A 15,142-nucleotide genomic window follows, 5' to 3' on the forward strand; every position below is an offset into this window, starting at 1 on the left:
TATCCAACTACACAGAGGGAGCAGAATTGCACTTCACCTTCACACACGAGTAACAAACACACCTGGCCTTGCTGCCTTCTGATGGGTGATCACCACTGCTTCCTGATCAGGAGTTTCTATTCAACGCCTGTCAGCTTCTGGCCTAGCCCCTGGCTTTACTATGCTGTCATATGCATCTGTCATCTCAATTTCATTCAGTTCAACAGTTGAGTTCAACCAACACTTACTGAATTTTCTCTGTGCCAAGCACTGTGCTATGCACTAGAGATGCAAAAATGGCCCCTGTTCTCAAAAAATTTATGGAATAGTGAGTCCCTTAAAGTTCCTTCATTGAAGGGCCCTGTATTCCAGGCAGCACGGAGCAGAATAAAATTGGTGAATCCCAAACTAACAAGTAGGCTTTGTTTAAAAAAAAAAAGGGGGGGGACTCATTATTTGATTGGAAATCAATTCACATTTTTTTTCTGTGAAAAAAGAATATTCACAGCAGTGGTGGTGATCACATGGCTGGGCCTACGGATGCTTATTTAACTCCTAATGTGGCTGAAATTCCCTTTGATGCCAAAGAAAAGTGCAATGAAAGGAAACTGCACTGCTGTAAATGTGGACCATTTCAGATATAATTTTCCTACTTTTAAAAAAGTCTGTACCGGACTTCCCTGGTGGAGCAGTGGCTGAGAGTCCGCCTGCCGATGCAGGGGACACGGGTTCATGCCCCGGTCCGGGAAGATCCCATGTGCCGCGGAGCGGCTGGGCCCATGAGCCATGGCTGCTGGGGCTGCGCGTCTGGAGCCTGTGCTCTGCAACGGGAGAAGCCACAACAGTGAGAGGACCCCGTACAACAACAAAAAAAATAAAATCTGTACTAACTTTCAGAGTCTAGAAACCACTTTCAAATATTACCTGGTTTCACCCCATGAGATCAGAGGCTTATTGGTCTCAGTTATTACAAATTAGGAAACCAGGCTTGGTGAGGCCAAGGAACTCGTTAAGGATCACCTGGTTAGGAAGTGGTGGTTCCAGGACTGAGGGTCTTCCGATGCAAGAGCCCATGTTCCTCCTTCTACCTGAGGCTGTCTCGGGAGATCTCTGGCGTAATACAGGCTATTGCACCAAAACATTGAATTGCATTTAAAAATAGAAATACAATGTTTCACTTTGTTATAAAGCAGAAACTAACACACCATTGTAAAGCGATTATACTCCAATGAAGATGTTAAAAAAAAAAGAAATAAAATGTTCACCTAGAACTTTCCAGTGCTCCTGGTATATTTGATTTCTTCCTCATGACTTCAAGGAGTAAATATACCTTGGGGAAGAATGAACTTATCCTGAAGCCATTTTTCTGGCAGTGGATGAGTAGTTGGTGAACCACATTTTACTTGGCTTACTATTGCAAGAGTTATTTCTTGGTTCCATTTCTAGATAATGACAATCTTTAAAAAAATTTTCCCCTTCAGTTTTTAGGTTTGGAAATGGACATACTGATTAATTAGAAAAGAGAGAAAGGAGCTGCTGCTAAGATAAAAGGGAATGTTTTGTTTGTTTGTTTTTGCGGTATGCGGGCCTCTCGCTGCTGTGGCCTCTCCCGCTGTGGAGCACAGGCTCCGGACCCGCAGGTCCAGCGGCCATGGCTCACGGGCCCAGCCGTTCGGCGGCATGTGGGATCTTCCCGGACCGGGGCACGAACCCGTGTCCCCTGCATCGGCAGGCGGACTCTCAGCCACTGCTCCACCAGGGAAGCCCAAAAGGGAAGGTTTGTAAAGACTGATTGGTTTTGGACATGGGTCAAATTTTCATTTATTTCTTAAATGAAGGAGTTTAAAAAAATGTCAAGTCAGTTATCAAGGCATTAGTTGGACCAAGATTGCATATTTTATCAAGCATTTTATGCAAAAGATAGATCTTTAAGAAAATCAGACATAAGTAGCCTTTCTAATTATGGGGGCCCATAGTGTCAGCAAATGAGTGACACTTGGAAAAACTTATTCTAAAATTAAAATGTCTGAATTTCAGTCCTGTGCTAAGGAAACAAAGGGGTTTAGACCACAAATTGCTACGCTGAGTGTCAGAAGCAAATCTGTTGTAAGAAATGCAGTATCTCCTGTTATTTTCGAGTCTACAATACACCTTCTGTGTGCAGACTTGCTCTTACCTCCTCCGCCTAACTCCATTTCACTTAGAATACACACGTAGTTTATTACTGTACCATGCAATGGTGACATATTACTTTTACTTTGTGAGCTGAATATTGCACTTTCCCACGTTACTGAGCTGCAAGCTTTTGTGAGCTCTCGTGGGAAATTTGTGATGGTGTGAAGTGAACTCCTGTCACCACTCAATGGATTGCAAAAATAGTGTAGCTCTTGCTAAAGACCTGCATCATATCTTGAAAGATTGCACTGTTCAAATCAATACCTTCAACAAGATATGCTGTAGCCAGCCTCGTTTAAATGTGTGAAATGGATAGAGTATGCTTAAGAACATATAGTTGGCTATCTCCTTCCATTGTACTCCTTCTAGCTGATCTTTTGGTATGGATTTTTATAAGTATAAAAAACAAAAGGTAAGTATCCAAGCACGAATATTGGCATTCTGTGGAAAGAGGATGTTGTGGAGTCTCACAGCCCTAGATTCAAAGCCAAGCTCTGTTGCTAAGTAGACATGTCACTTCGGGCAAGCTTCCTAACCCTTCTGAGCCTTGGTTTCCTTCTATGCAAAATGGAGGTGATGATGTCTGCGTCACAGTCTCGAGAAGTACCAAGCACAAAGCAGTTACCCACTATATGCTGATTTACTCTCTTTTCTTCCCTACTAGGCACCATTCTTCTTTTGCTCCATGATTCACCCACTTCTCATCTCTATATTATCACACTCTTGAGTATATCTGTACCTTTATAGGTGTTCACGCATATGTGTGGATTTACCCCTTTATATTCATACCATTGAATATTGAGCTGAACGGTGACTTTTTTCCTGCATTACCTTTAGGAATTTCAAAATAAGTTCCTTTTTTATATGATTTAACATAGGCCATTAAAAAATTTTAATAGCTATTTTAATTTCTAATTGGTACAATCAATAAAAAGAAATGTTCCTCTTAAAAAATAGGATTCCTGACCCCAAAATATGTAAAAGGGATTTGGAAATAAAAAGGAAAGTCTAAATGAGTTCTATTTACTTGAAGCTTATCTGACAATACACTGAAAAATTAAGCATATGAAAAAGGGTGTCTGTAAGAGATTCAGTCACATACTAAAGAAAATATTGGCTTCTAAATGGGAGAAATTTAAAGTGAAATACTAGAAGAGATGTTTCGAAAAGAAAGAGAGCAGCATATTATTGAGGCCCACACACTCCATTTGCATATGAATTTTGCCCTCAGGATATACCAGGAAGAACAAAGGCAGGCTGGGAACAAGACGGATCCGTGTCAGAAAGAGTTCCTGGTAATATGGCTTTAGAAAGTGTCTGCAGTCCTTTGCTTAAGCCGGGACCTTAGAACACAACAACTTCAGAAAGTAGAAACAAACTTTAGTGTGCTGAACAGCTGCCATATTTGAAAACCTAGTGGCAGAATTCGTAGACTTTGCCCAAGGTCTTCATCCTGATACACTATGCTTCACCCTTAGCAAGCAGCCATTAGGAGCTGCATCAGAGGGACCCCCTCAGGAGAGGTTTGTGTTTATTACGCTCTTTTACCCTTGTGGCCGAATAATATTTTTGAAATTTTAATCAATCAATTTTAATCAACCCTTTCAAGCAGCTGGGCCACTTTAGGGTCATGGTTCAAGGTTAGGAGGCTACAGCAGGGTGGAAACCAAAATTGCATTCATGGCTTTTGTCATCCAATAGCCAGGGCCCCCGAGTGTCCTGAGGAGAGAAAGTGACAAGAAGTTTGAGAGCTGAGGATCTGAGTGGGAAAATGTAGAAACGTATTTCTCCCCACCTTTAACTCCTCAGACTAGAAAAAATTCCCTGGGCTGGAGAAGATGGAAAAGAGATAGGAAAGAATCCATAAGAAAACAGATGGTGGTGGCTCCTGGTTAGAAGGATCTTTTGTCCCTATCTCCTGGGCTGAACCCTGTGGAAGCAGGAAAACCCTAGGCGCTTTCCAAAAGCTGAGACCAGAGAGCAGCTGTGCCCTTTCCCAAGGGCTGTGCAGGGAATCTAGGTAGCCAGGGTAGGATCTACAATAGTCTTGCAAAGATTTTCATGTCTCAGCCTGGCACATGGCACGAAAAGAGCAAAACGATGACTCTGACATCAAGCATGGCACCGAGAAGCAGAGAGAGAGAGAGAGAGAGAGAGAGAGAGAGAGAGAGAGAGAGAGAGAGAGAGAGAGAGATTGACCTCAGGGGTCCAGGTGAACAGAAGCAAGAAGGCTGACAGAAGCAGAAACCGGAGTGGGAGAGGCTCCAAGGACTAAAAGTATCCCCTGTCATCCTCCTTCCACACGGCCCCTCTGTGCCTTCAGATGCAGCCCCAGAGAGAAAGGCAGGGTAGAACCTTAGATGACGGAGGGTAACTTTCCTCCACCTCAGCAGCGCCCGGACTTAATATAAAATTAACCAGAGTTAAAGAAAAATAAACTCTTATAACTCTTGCATACCTGACTTGTGATGTACAGCCTTATCGAAACCTAATAAAAAGTCCAGAGATGAAACTAGATAGGCTGCCGAGGAGAGACTAGGGGGCGGGACAAGGGGCAGCTGGAACATGGCTGGGGCAAGAACGTCTCCTTTGGTCGGAAGAGCGTCCCCTCCGCTCCCTTCCTGAGTCTCGCTTACAATTCTGTTTAAGTTTTGAAGCTGAGAGAAGAGAAGGCCCGTCGGAGGGAACTGAGGCCTTTAACACCGTGCACTGCAGTTAGTTCTTGAAGCACAGCAGCTCTGCCAAGGTGTTTAAAAATGAAGTGCAGTTCCCACCTCCCACACCTCACATTCAGGAACTTCAGTCAGCTCACATTCCTTTCACATTTGTTGCAGAAGCTCCCCTTACACCTGAGGGGGAAGCTCTGAGTTTTTCAACTGTTCAAATGCAGTGTTTGAGGCGAGCACAAAGTTTCCATTCCAAAGCAGTAGCGGTGGAGGATGGAGCCCGAGGCGCAGCAAGCCTTTCTTGCCAGGTCCTGAGCAATGTCAGGGCCTCTGCGAGGCGGCGCCTCCGAGGAGCTGTGGACTCAGACCCTCCAACAGGAGCCAGAAAGAGCCCGAGTCCAAAGAGCAGGCTTGTGCTCATGAGAACATTGAACAGCTAAGCCGAAAAGACTTCTGGTCACTAAACCACAATAAAGCGGGCTTTACTTTACAATGGGGCATGGGTGTTAGTCGCTAACACTGAAGGAAGCTGACAGATGAGCCATCTCTATCCCAGGAAGGAAACAGGACTAGCTGAATTTTAAGCAAAAACCTTGGAACAACAAAAACAAATACGTGAAGGGCTGGCCAAGGGCAAGTCAATAAAGAAAAAAGGGAAAGGCTCCCTGGTGTGGCTGCCAGAGGTTGAGATTGATTACTTTGCATGTGTTATAAGAGAAGTTGCATGTAATGCACTTCATATTTTTGCTTCCAATCACACCATTTCTGTCTAACGGGGAGAGCTCTGGTCCCGGATGCCACTGCCAGGCCTGCCAGATAAGGGAAATGTATTCCTCTGGGCAGCCTCCCTGGAATTCGCGGTCACAGTGAAATCACTTGTGCTGTCTCGGATTCCTTTCAGAGTGTGGGAAGGAAGATGACAAGAGCATCCCCTGGGGGCTGCAGGGTCCTCTTAAGCCACCTCTAAGGCAGGTGGGGCCTTAGAAGGTGCAGGTCTACCTGGTAATATTTCAGTGACACCTGGAAGGCTCTTCGTCCGCCTCCTCCAATTGCTCTCAGTTGCTCAGCACTCTTCTAAAGAAATACAATCTTTCCTTCCACTGTTAGAAAGAATTTCATAGTAAGGTGTAAATGACCGATAGCATATCCTTTCCTGAGGATAGGTTTTGATAAGAGGAAAATAAGGGGAACATGGAGTTATTATTGATAGCTGGAGTAGTGCCTTGAGGAAGGGAGGAAACTCTGCGTTGGGGAAAATGATGAAAAATGGGAAAGGCGTGGTTGCCAAAAGTTGATCACTTCATAAATTTCCATAGAGTCAGTCTTATTCAAAAGTACTGAAATGGCTTTGCTGACCCATGTGAAAGTGTCATTTAGAATAATCTACCAGTTGAGAGGTCTTGTATGTTCCCCATTATTAACATCGAGGTAAGCAGAACTCCCACTAGAACATCCTGCGAACGCCTGGCATTCTCCAGCTCTGGCTTTCTGGGTTACATAACCTCTGAGTAAAACATAGTCCTATGACTATGCAGTCATAGGAGCTCACTGCAGTGCCTGGAGGGCAGTGGTCAGAAACCATCAGAAGCCCCTTGGACATTTTACAAATGATGGACCCGAAGTGTTCTTGATCAAGAAGTCTTAAGAATCCGCCTTCCAATGTAGGGGACGTGGGTTCGATCCCTGGTCGGGGAACTGAGTTCCCGCAAGGCGTGCGATGTGGCAAAGAAAAAAAAAGTCTCTTCATCATAAATATCCCAATTCTTCCTAAACTAAGTTATGAATTTGACATGACCTCAACAAAAGTACTAACAGTTCTTTTCTGTACCTAAACAAGCTGTTTTTAGAGGGCGGGGGCACTACAAATCAGCTCTAGTAGATATTAGAACATACTAAAAAGCCTCAATATTTAAAAAGTGTGACACTGCCACATAAAATGACAGGCCTTTGGAACAGAATAGAAATTATAGAAGAATAAAATACATATAGAATTTAGTATATGATAAAGATGAACTTTTTATACAGGGTGTTGGGACAACCAAGTATCATACGCTAAAGGATAAAATTGGATCCATACTTTACACTATACAGCAAAATTAATGATTTAAATGTGCAAAATGAAACCATAAAAGTACTAGGAGGAAACATGGGAGAATTCTTTTATAATCTTGGTATAAAAAATGCCTTTTTAACTATGACTAAAAATTTAGAATCCATTAAAAAAAGATTGATAAATTCAGCTACATTAAAAAAAAAAAAACAAAGCCTTCTCCATGTAAAAGTAGCATCAAGTCAAAGAGAAAAAATAATTGGAACTCATATATAGACAAAGTGCTCATTTCTCTACAGAAGGAGCTCCTAGAAAAGAAAAAGAGGCTAACAACCCAAAATAGAAAAATGAACAAATGACATGAGCTAACAGTTTGTAGAAAAAGAAACACAAATGCAAAACATCAAGATTATCAGTGTCACTCATTACAAGAGAAAAGCAAATTAAAAATATACAGAGATGCTATTTTTCCCTGTGAGATTGACAAAAATCCAAAAGTAGGACAACACATTCTTCCGGTGAGGCAGGAAAAGTGGAGCTCTCATTCACTGCTGGTCAGAGAGCAAAATAGCAAATTCGGAGGTAGGTATCGGGGTGGCCAAAAAGTTCATTCAGGGTTTTCTGTAATATCTTACTTTTTGGCCAACCCGATGATTCGTCAGTACCCCCAGATTAACAATGCATCTGCCAGACTTCTGCTTTCAGCCATGATAGACTAAGATAAACCAAATTTACTTTCTCATCTTAAACAACAAGAGCAAGAAAAAGGAAGAAACTTTTTTTTTTTTTTTTGCGGTACGCGGGCCTCTCACTGTTGTGGCCTCTCCCGTTGCGGAGCACAGGCTCCGGACACGCAGGCTCAGCGGCCATGGCTCACGGGCCCAGCCGCTCCGCGGCATGTGGGATCTTCCCAGACCGGAGCACGAACCCGTGTCCCCTGCATCGGCAGGCGGACTCTCAACCACTGCGCCACCAGGGAAGCCCCAAGAAGAAACATTTGAAGCAAAAGTTTTTAGACATTGGACAATAAGCAGCACAGGACAATTCTGATGGTTAATTTTATGTGTCAGCTTGACACATGGGTCATGGGGTGCCCAGATATATGGTCAAACGTTATTCCGGGTGTGTCTGTGTGAAGGTTTCTGGATGAGATTAACATTTGAAGTGATAGACTGAGTAAGGCAGATTGCCCTCCTTCATCCAATCAGTTGAAGGCCTGAGAAGAACCAAAAAGCTGACCCTGTTGTGAGTGAGAGGGAATTCCTCCTTACTGACTGCCTTCAAGCCACCACGTTGGTTTTTTTCCTGTTTCCAGACACAAACTGAGACACTGACTCTTCCTGGATCTCGAGTCTGCCAGCCGTCAGACCGGAACTACACACCATCCTGGTTCTCAGGCATTTGGTCTTGGACTAAAACTACACTGTCAGCTCTCCTGGGTCTCTAGCTTGCTGACTACAGATCTTGGGACCTGTCAGCCTCCACAACTGCATGAGGCAATTCCTTATAATAAATCTCATATATATTCTGTTGGTTCTATTTTTTCTGGAGAACCCTGACTACCACAACAGTGAACCCTGAAAAGAGAGAAACAAGTAAGGGGACGCTGTGGTTGCTACAGCCTACCGCCTAGAGTCAGGTTCCAGCCCAGGGAGGGGCCTCCCCAAGAGCTCACAGCCTTGCTAAGTTGAGGAGACAGAGTTCAGAATTCTGAGAGGCCAGGGAGACTAGAATTCACAGGGCAAAATACCAGAGAGGTAAGAGCTCACAGAAACTTCAGAGATCAAAGTGTTCCCCTTGAGGGTTCCCCTGAGTCAGGACTCTCTCGATCTATGAGTTAGTCAGTTCCGGGCTCTCGTGGTGGGAGCATCTTTACAGACTATGATTCTTGACCTTAAAAGACCCATTTCCTACACAACAGGGTCTCTAAACCCCAACCTGCTACTTCATTTGGTACATAAATTAAGAACAACAATCTACTCTGAAGGAAAATCTGGCCGTGTTGGACTCAGTGAAAGACATGTGTTTGTTTCCAGCATGGTGCCTTTCTAAGAGATTTTCAGAGGCTATTTTTTGGACCATCTGCTATTTTGACCTGATGTAGGCTTCATCTCTGCAAAATGCAAATCAAATGAAATGGCAACTGTGCTCAGTTTTGCATCAGGAGGCTTGCTGTTGGCTTTAGTCTGTCACATAACCTCTCTGGGTTTCTTCTCATCTTTACAAAAGGAAGTTGCCCCACTCTGTGATCTCTAAAGCCCCTTGAGTTCTAGAATTCTATGAAAATTTCTGCTAATACATCACGATCACAAAGAATTTACAGTGCTCCAAGATAAGGCATAATTGCACTAGTTCTAAAATATATAGTTATGCTATTTAATTCTACAATGAGATTTAATTAACTTTCCTTTCCCACTGTCAAAAGCCTCAGTGGAATAATTGTCTTTGCAAATCGTGCAGAGCTTTGGTGCCCTGATCAGACACTCCAGATACCCAATTTGCTCTCATAGCAGCAGGAAAAACCTTGGAAAGCAATAATGCTTTATTCACCGGAGAAAAGGACAGTGTAGTTGCCACAGGAAAGCCACTTCCATCCTCCTCTCCACAGCCCCAGAAGAGCTGTGGTACCAGGCGCCGGCTAAATGCCATGAGGATTTAGCCCGATGGATAAATCTTGTTCCCTCGGCTGCCTCAAACAGGTGGATCCAACTGAAGCAAATGTTACGAATTGGACTTTTTCATACAGCCTTGTGGAAATATCCATTGCTCTAGGCCCCCAGAGCCACCAGGGAATGTCTGACTTAACCACAGTTTTACTCATCTTTCAGCTGAAGCAGACCTTCAAGCATAAACCTGAGTCACGTTGGGGCACTGAGTGGATTTGTGACCTTCCCTGGAGGCGACTGGCTCCAAACCCCGGGAATGTGTTATATGAAAAAATAAATGCCTTTTTTTTTACCATCTGTAAATGAAAAACATTCTTCATATGTTTAACTGTTTCAAATTGCCATATGTCACACACACACACACACACACACACACACACACACAAACACATGCACGCTGCATGCCTGCTGGGGGCTGGGATCAAATTGGTACTCGAGATTTTAGGTCCCTCTTCCAACCCTCTGCTTTTTCTTTCAAGGAGGCTACAGGTAAGAAGCTTCCAGGTGGGCTTCCCTGGTGGCGCAGTGGTTGAGAAGTCCGCCATGGCCGCTGAGCCTGCACATCCGGAACCTGTGCTCTGCAACGGGAGAGGCCACAACAGTGAGAGGCCCACGTACCGCAAAAAAAAAAAAAAAAAAAAAAGCAGTTTCCAGGTTTGTACCCACCCGGAAATAGCACAATTTAAATCTTAGTGGGGATGCTATGGCTGGCTTTTCTGGAATTTCAACCATCTGCTGCAATTCTCCCCCTCCCCTTTCAGCCATTCACTTCAACTGTCCCCATGCTGCCACAGAATCATAAACATCTAAGGACTAAAACCATGGCAAAATAGGGTAAGGCACTTTATGTTTTATTTTATAAGAGGGATGGATGGGTAGAGAGAAAGGGAGAAGGAAGAAACTAAAAGAAACTTTTGAATTCAACTGTCCCTCATTAACTTAGTAAGAGGACTAATTAGCTTCTTTCAGAGACTTTTTGGTTGGGTGTTTGCTGCTTGAATTAATTTTCCTGGGAAGCTAACAAGCCAGAGCTTTTCTTATTGTCAAAAGTTCCTCATTCCTCCCTCAAAACCATTAGGGGATGAAGGCAAACCCCCTAACAGTACCCACTGCAGGATCTATTTTGGTCTGATCTGATCATGGTGATTGAGGAACGGTCAGGGAGCGAGGTGGTGACCCATGGAAGACATGATTCTCTAAATCTAGAAGGAAACCCTCTCATGAAGGACCTTTTAAACTGACTCACAGGTATTGCCAAGTAAGTCCTTTTATAGCGAGCAGTGGGTACTGCCGTTTGCTTATCCAGATCGATCCCCTTCCTGACTGGCTGGCACAGATGTTTCTTTGCTTCAGAGGGTTGATACTGATTCCATTCCCCCAGATGGGGTTTCAATGTAGTCATGATCATGTGACCCAGTTCTGGACAAAGAGATATAAGAGGCTTAGAACTTCTGGGAAAAGCTGAACAACATAGGTAACGTTCACTAATATCTGGTTCTCCTTTACTTCTGAATACATGGAAAATTGTACCTCCCTACCCCCTTGAAGTGAAGCAGGGCCATGGCAGGTTCCTGGCCAATGAAATCGAAGGGGAAGTTACAAGAACTATAAGAGGAAGTCACCTCTGGCCAAAAGATTTATCAGCAGCCTTCTTTTTTCTTGCCACTACAAACTCTGAAGTTCTTTTTAAGATGAGAACTTCCATTAGTCTGGGTCCAAGACTGAGCCAGCAAATCCGTGTAAGACATGGAGCGTGGGCAAGCAATGTGCTTTTGTTGTTTTTAAGCCACTAAGATTGGGAGGTTATTTGCTACTGCAGTATAATCTAGTCTATAATGACTGATACAGCTTTACTTGCGCTTGAGAAACAGACATAAGATGCAATAAGGAAGAGCTACTTTTCCTACCCTGGAGACAATTTTGTGAGAATATGACACTGGATCAATTTAGTTCAGAGGAGGATGCCAACACATAAAAACCTAAAGGAGCCGGGCCCTTGACAACGTCATTGAACACAGAATAAACCTGGAAGTCACCAGACTTCTTTTTCTTATGTGAGATAATAAACATCTCATTTTTATGCCACTTTCAGTCTCATACTCTCTTATTGGCAACCAAAAGCATCCGAACCAATACACTACAAAAGAGGTTATCCACCTCTCTCCTTCTTTCTGTATCTTTTTTTGTTTCCATCCATCCATCCATTCGTTCATCTCTATGACAAACAGATATATCAATTATTTTTCAGGCCACACCAACCATGGGAAACAAAACACAGCAAAAGACCCCCATGGTTTTAACCAAAGCCATACACAGATTCCCTGGAACTCTGGCTCCACCAAATCCCCCCAGTGATCACTGGTGCTGTTCTTATTACTGACCACCTCCCAGAGTCCACAGTGACTCTTAAGGTATTACTGGAAAGCCGAGGGTCATCTGGGCCTGTTTCTTTGCTACTTGCAGTTTTTAAATTTACTCCGTCTATAAACATGTTTCCTGATATTAGCTCCATGCTGAGCACTGTAGTGACTGCAGGGGACAACACATAGTTACTGCCATGGAAAAGAAACAGGGTGATTGGGCGGGGAGGTGGGACAGGAAAATCAACAGGCCAGTTGAATACAGGGCCTGCCACTGTGAGCTGCAGATTCCCTGCAGCTTCTCACCATGTTCTCTTCTGGACACCAGTCTGCCTACCACATCTGGTCACTCCTGTCAGCAGGTTGTACCTGTCCTATATGCTCCAAACCGTCATAACCAAGGATCCATCAGGTCCTGAAAGGACTTTGCTCTGCGAGGTCTAGACCGATGCCCGGAGTTGGGTTAGAGCTTTTCTTTCATTCTCCACTTGCCTCATTGCAGCCTTGCTTTCCCTACCTCTGACCAGTGATTGTTTCAGGACAGTCCCTTACCTGCAGTCACAAAGCCAGAGCTTTTCTTATTGTCTCAAGTTCCTCATTCCTCCCTCAAAACCATTAGGGGATGAAGGCAAACCCCCTAACAGTACCCACTGCAGGATCTATTTTGGTCTGATCTGATCATGGTGACTGAGGAACGGTCAGTGAGCAAGGTGGTGACCCATGGAAGACATGATTCTCTAAATCTAGAAGGAAACCCTCTCATGAAGGACCTTTTAAATTGACTCACAGGTATTGCCAAATAAGTCCTCTTATAGCAAGCAGTGGGCACTGATGTTTCTTTATGCAGATCGATCCATCTATATGACAAACAGATATATCACTTATTTTTTCAGGCCACACCAGCCATGCGAAACAAAACACAGCGAAAGACCCCCATGGTTTTAACCAAAGCCATACACAGATTCCCTGGAACTCTGGCTCCACCAAATCCCCCCAGTGATCACTGGTGCTGTTCGTATACTGACCACCTTCCAGGAGGTGGTCAGTAATAAGAGCTGGGTCTGCCAGGTCCCCTGGCAGGTGGCTTCCTAAGTATCCATTCCAAGGACTGGAAGGCAAAATTCATCTCTGTTCCTTGATGCTTGGACCAAAGGCCCCTACAGAGCTTGAAATGGAATGTGTTCTCCAGAAGCAGACATTTAGATAGACTTTGGGGTACAAGATGGTTTGGGTTTTCTTTAGCGAATAACGGCTGTGAACAAAAGGCAGGATTAGGCAGAGGAAGAAGTAAAACTATGATGCAGGATCGACCAACCTCAGCCAACCCAGTACACTGTGTTGGGCTGAAATGGCCAGGCCTCCATTCTGCTCCTGCTAGCTCAGTCACCAGATGAGAGGGGCTCCAGGAGGAGTGTGACCCTGAGTGGGGCTCCCCTACAGCTGAGGCAGACCATGACCGAGCCGACAGGGGGAGCTGTGTCTGCTGGGCTCCCCACAACTGGGCGGCAAGTCCTTCCCCAGAAGGGACCTGGCAGACCCAGCTCAGTGTGCCCCACAGTCCGCCCTCTGGGCTTCTTGGATCTACTTCTCCAGGTGTGCTCAGTGAGCAGCTCCTCCAGGATTCCTGTGGGCCTCTTGTAGAAAGCGGAAACAGGTGGACAATTATAGCCCCCAGTGCGATCGTCTGAGCAAGGCAAGTGCAGGGCCCACAGTTGATGCTTATTTTCTCCTCCCCCGTTCCCTCTTGGGTACCACCTCAGCAGTCTCAGACCATCCTCTCCAAAGTTCACCATATCCTTCTGTGATGGGGTTGCTGAATCTGTCCATCCACAGTTACAATCGGGCAAGGAAGTAAAAAGGGGCACCCATTTGGTTCCATACATATTCCTCACTGGTCCCGTAGTGTAACAGAAGCCCACCTCCCCCTGATGGTCGGGGTCAGTTACACCTGCAATGATCTTGCCCACTTGTCCCTGGATACAAGGATCCTAAAATGCCTGGGAGCAACGGCAGTTCGAATTCAATGGGATTCTTGCTGTGTCCCCTAGAGAAAGTCTGTCCCCTCTGGGGGACATAAAGCACAAAGTTCCCCAGTGAGTCACTGAAAGTGGGTAGGGGGGTCACTCCTACTTCCACCTGTTGGTTCCCAGATCCATGTATTCTTCCTACTGAGAGCATAGTGCTATGGGGACACAGCACCCTATAAAGGCCTTTGGTTCAATGCATGCGTTATATCCTTCTGGGCAGTGGGGAATGTGATACGACCAACCCGTGGATCCCATGGTAGTGTGCCCAGTCCTCATATCTTTGCTGTAAAGTGGGTCCCCTGATGGGATGCCATGTTATATGGGATCCTATGCCAATGGATCAAATACCGCACAAGCCCTTAGAGAGCAGTGCTGGTTGAGCCCTGATGGTGGGCAAGTCAAACTTGTGTCTATTCTTATGACAACAACTGCTGGCTTTTCCAGAATAGAAGAGGTTCAAGGTAGTGAGCTTACCACCAAGGGACCAGTTGATTTCCTTCAGGACTGATGCCATATTGGGCACTCAGTGTCAGTCACTGTTGCTGGAAGGTGGGACAATTAGCAGAGGAGTAGCTAAATCAGCCTTGGGAGGTGGGAATCCATGCTGTATGTCCTGCATGGAGACTCCATCTCTGCTGCCATGGCCACCACATTCATGTGTCCATCATGCCAGCACTAATGTGGCTGATGACGAAGGCTAGATAAACGTCAGCTGGCCTGGTCATTTCGTCTACTTGGTTGTTTAGTGCTTCCTCTGTAGTGGTCGCTCTCTGGTGGCTTTAGCATGTGGGATGATGTCTTCACACTTGGTGCCACTCCCCATGTTCATCTGCATGCCTCTGCCTCAGATTGGCTTATCTCCAACCTTTTCTCTATCGGGCATCTAACCAGAAAGCCAGGACATTTGCTATATCTAGCCAGGACATTTGCTATATCTAGCCCACAATATATATTCTAATCTTGGGTCATTTCTCTTTTTGCAATTTGGTGAACCGGTACATTGGGAAACTTCCCACTGGGAAGATTTTCCCTTGATGCTCTCTTTCAAGTCCATTGCTGATGAGGCTATATTGAAGCTGCCGTCCATTTTTGGCTCAAACCCACACACTGAGCCAATCCATCTGTGTACTAAACTCAGGCGTTTCCCTCTATTTTAAGCTGGTCGTACAAGATGTCCTATGCACTCATTAGCAAGAGCTGAGGCGGGGGAATGTACCAA

The sequence above is a fragment of the Stenella coeruleoalba genome (genome assembly GCF_951394435.1).
Source record: "Stenella coeruleoalba genome assembly, chromosome: 3".
NCBI classification, from domain to species: Eukaryota; Metazoa; Chordata; class Mammalia; order Artiodactyla; family Delphinidae; genus Stenella; species Stenella coeruleoalba.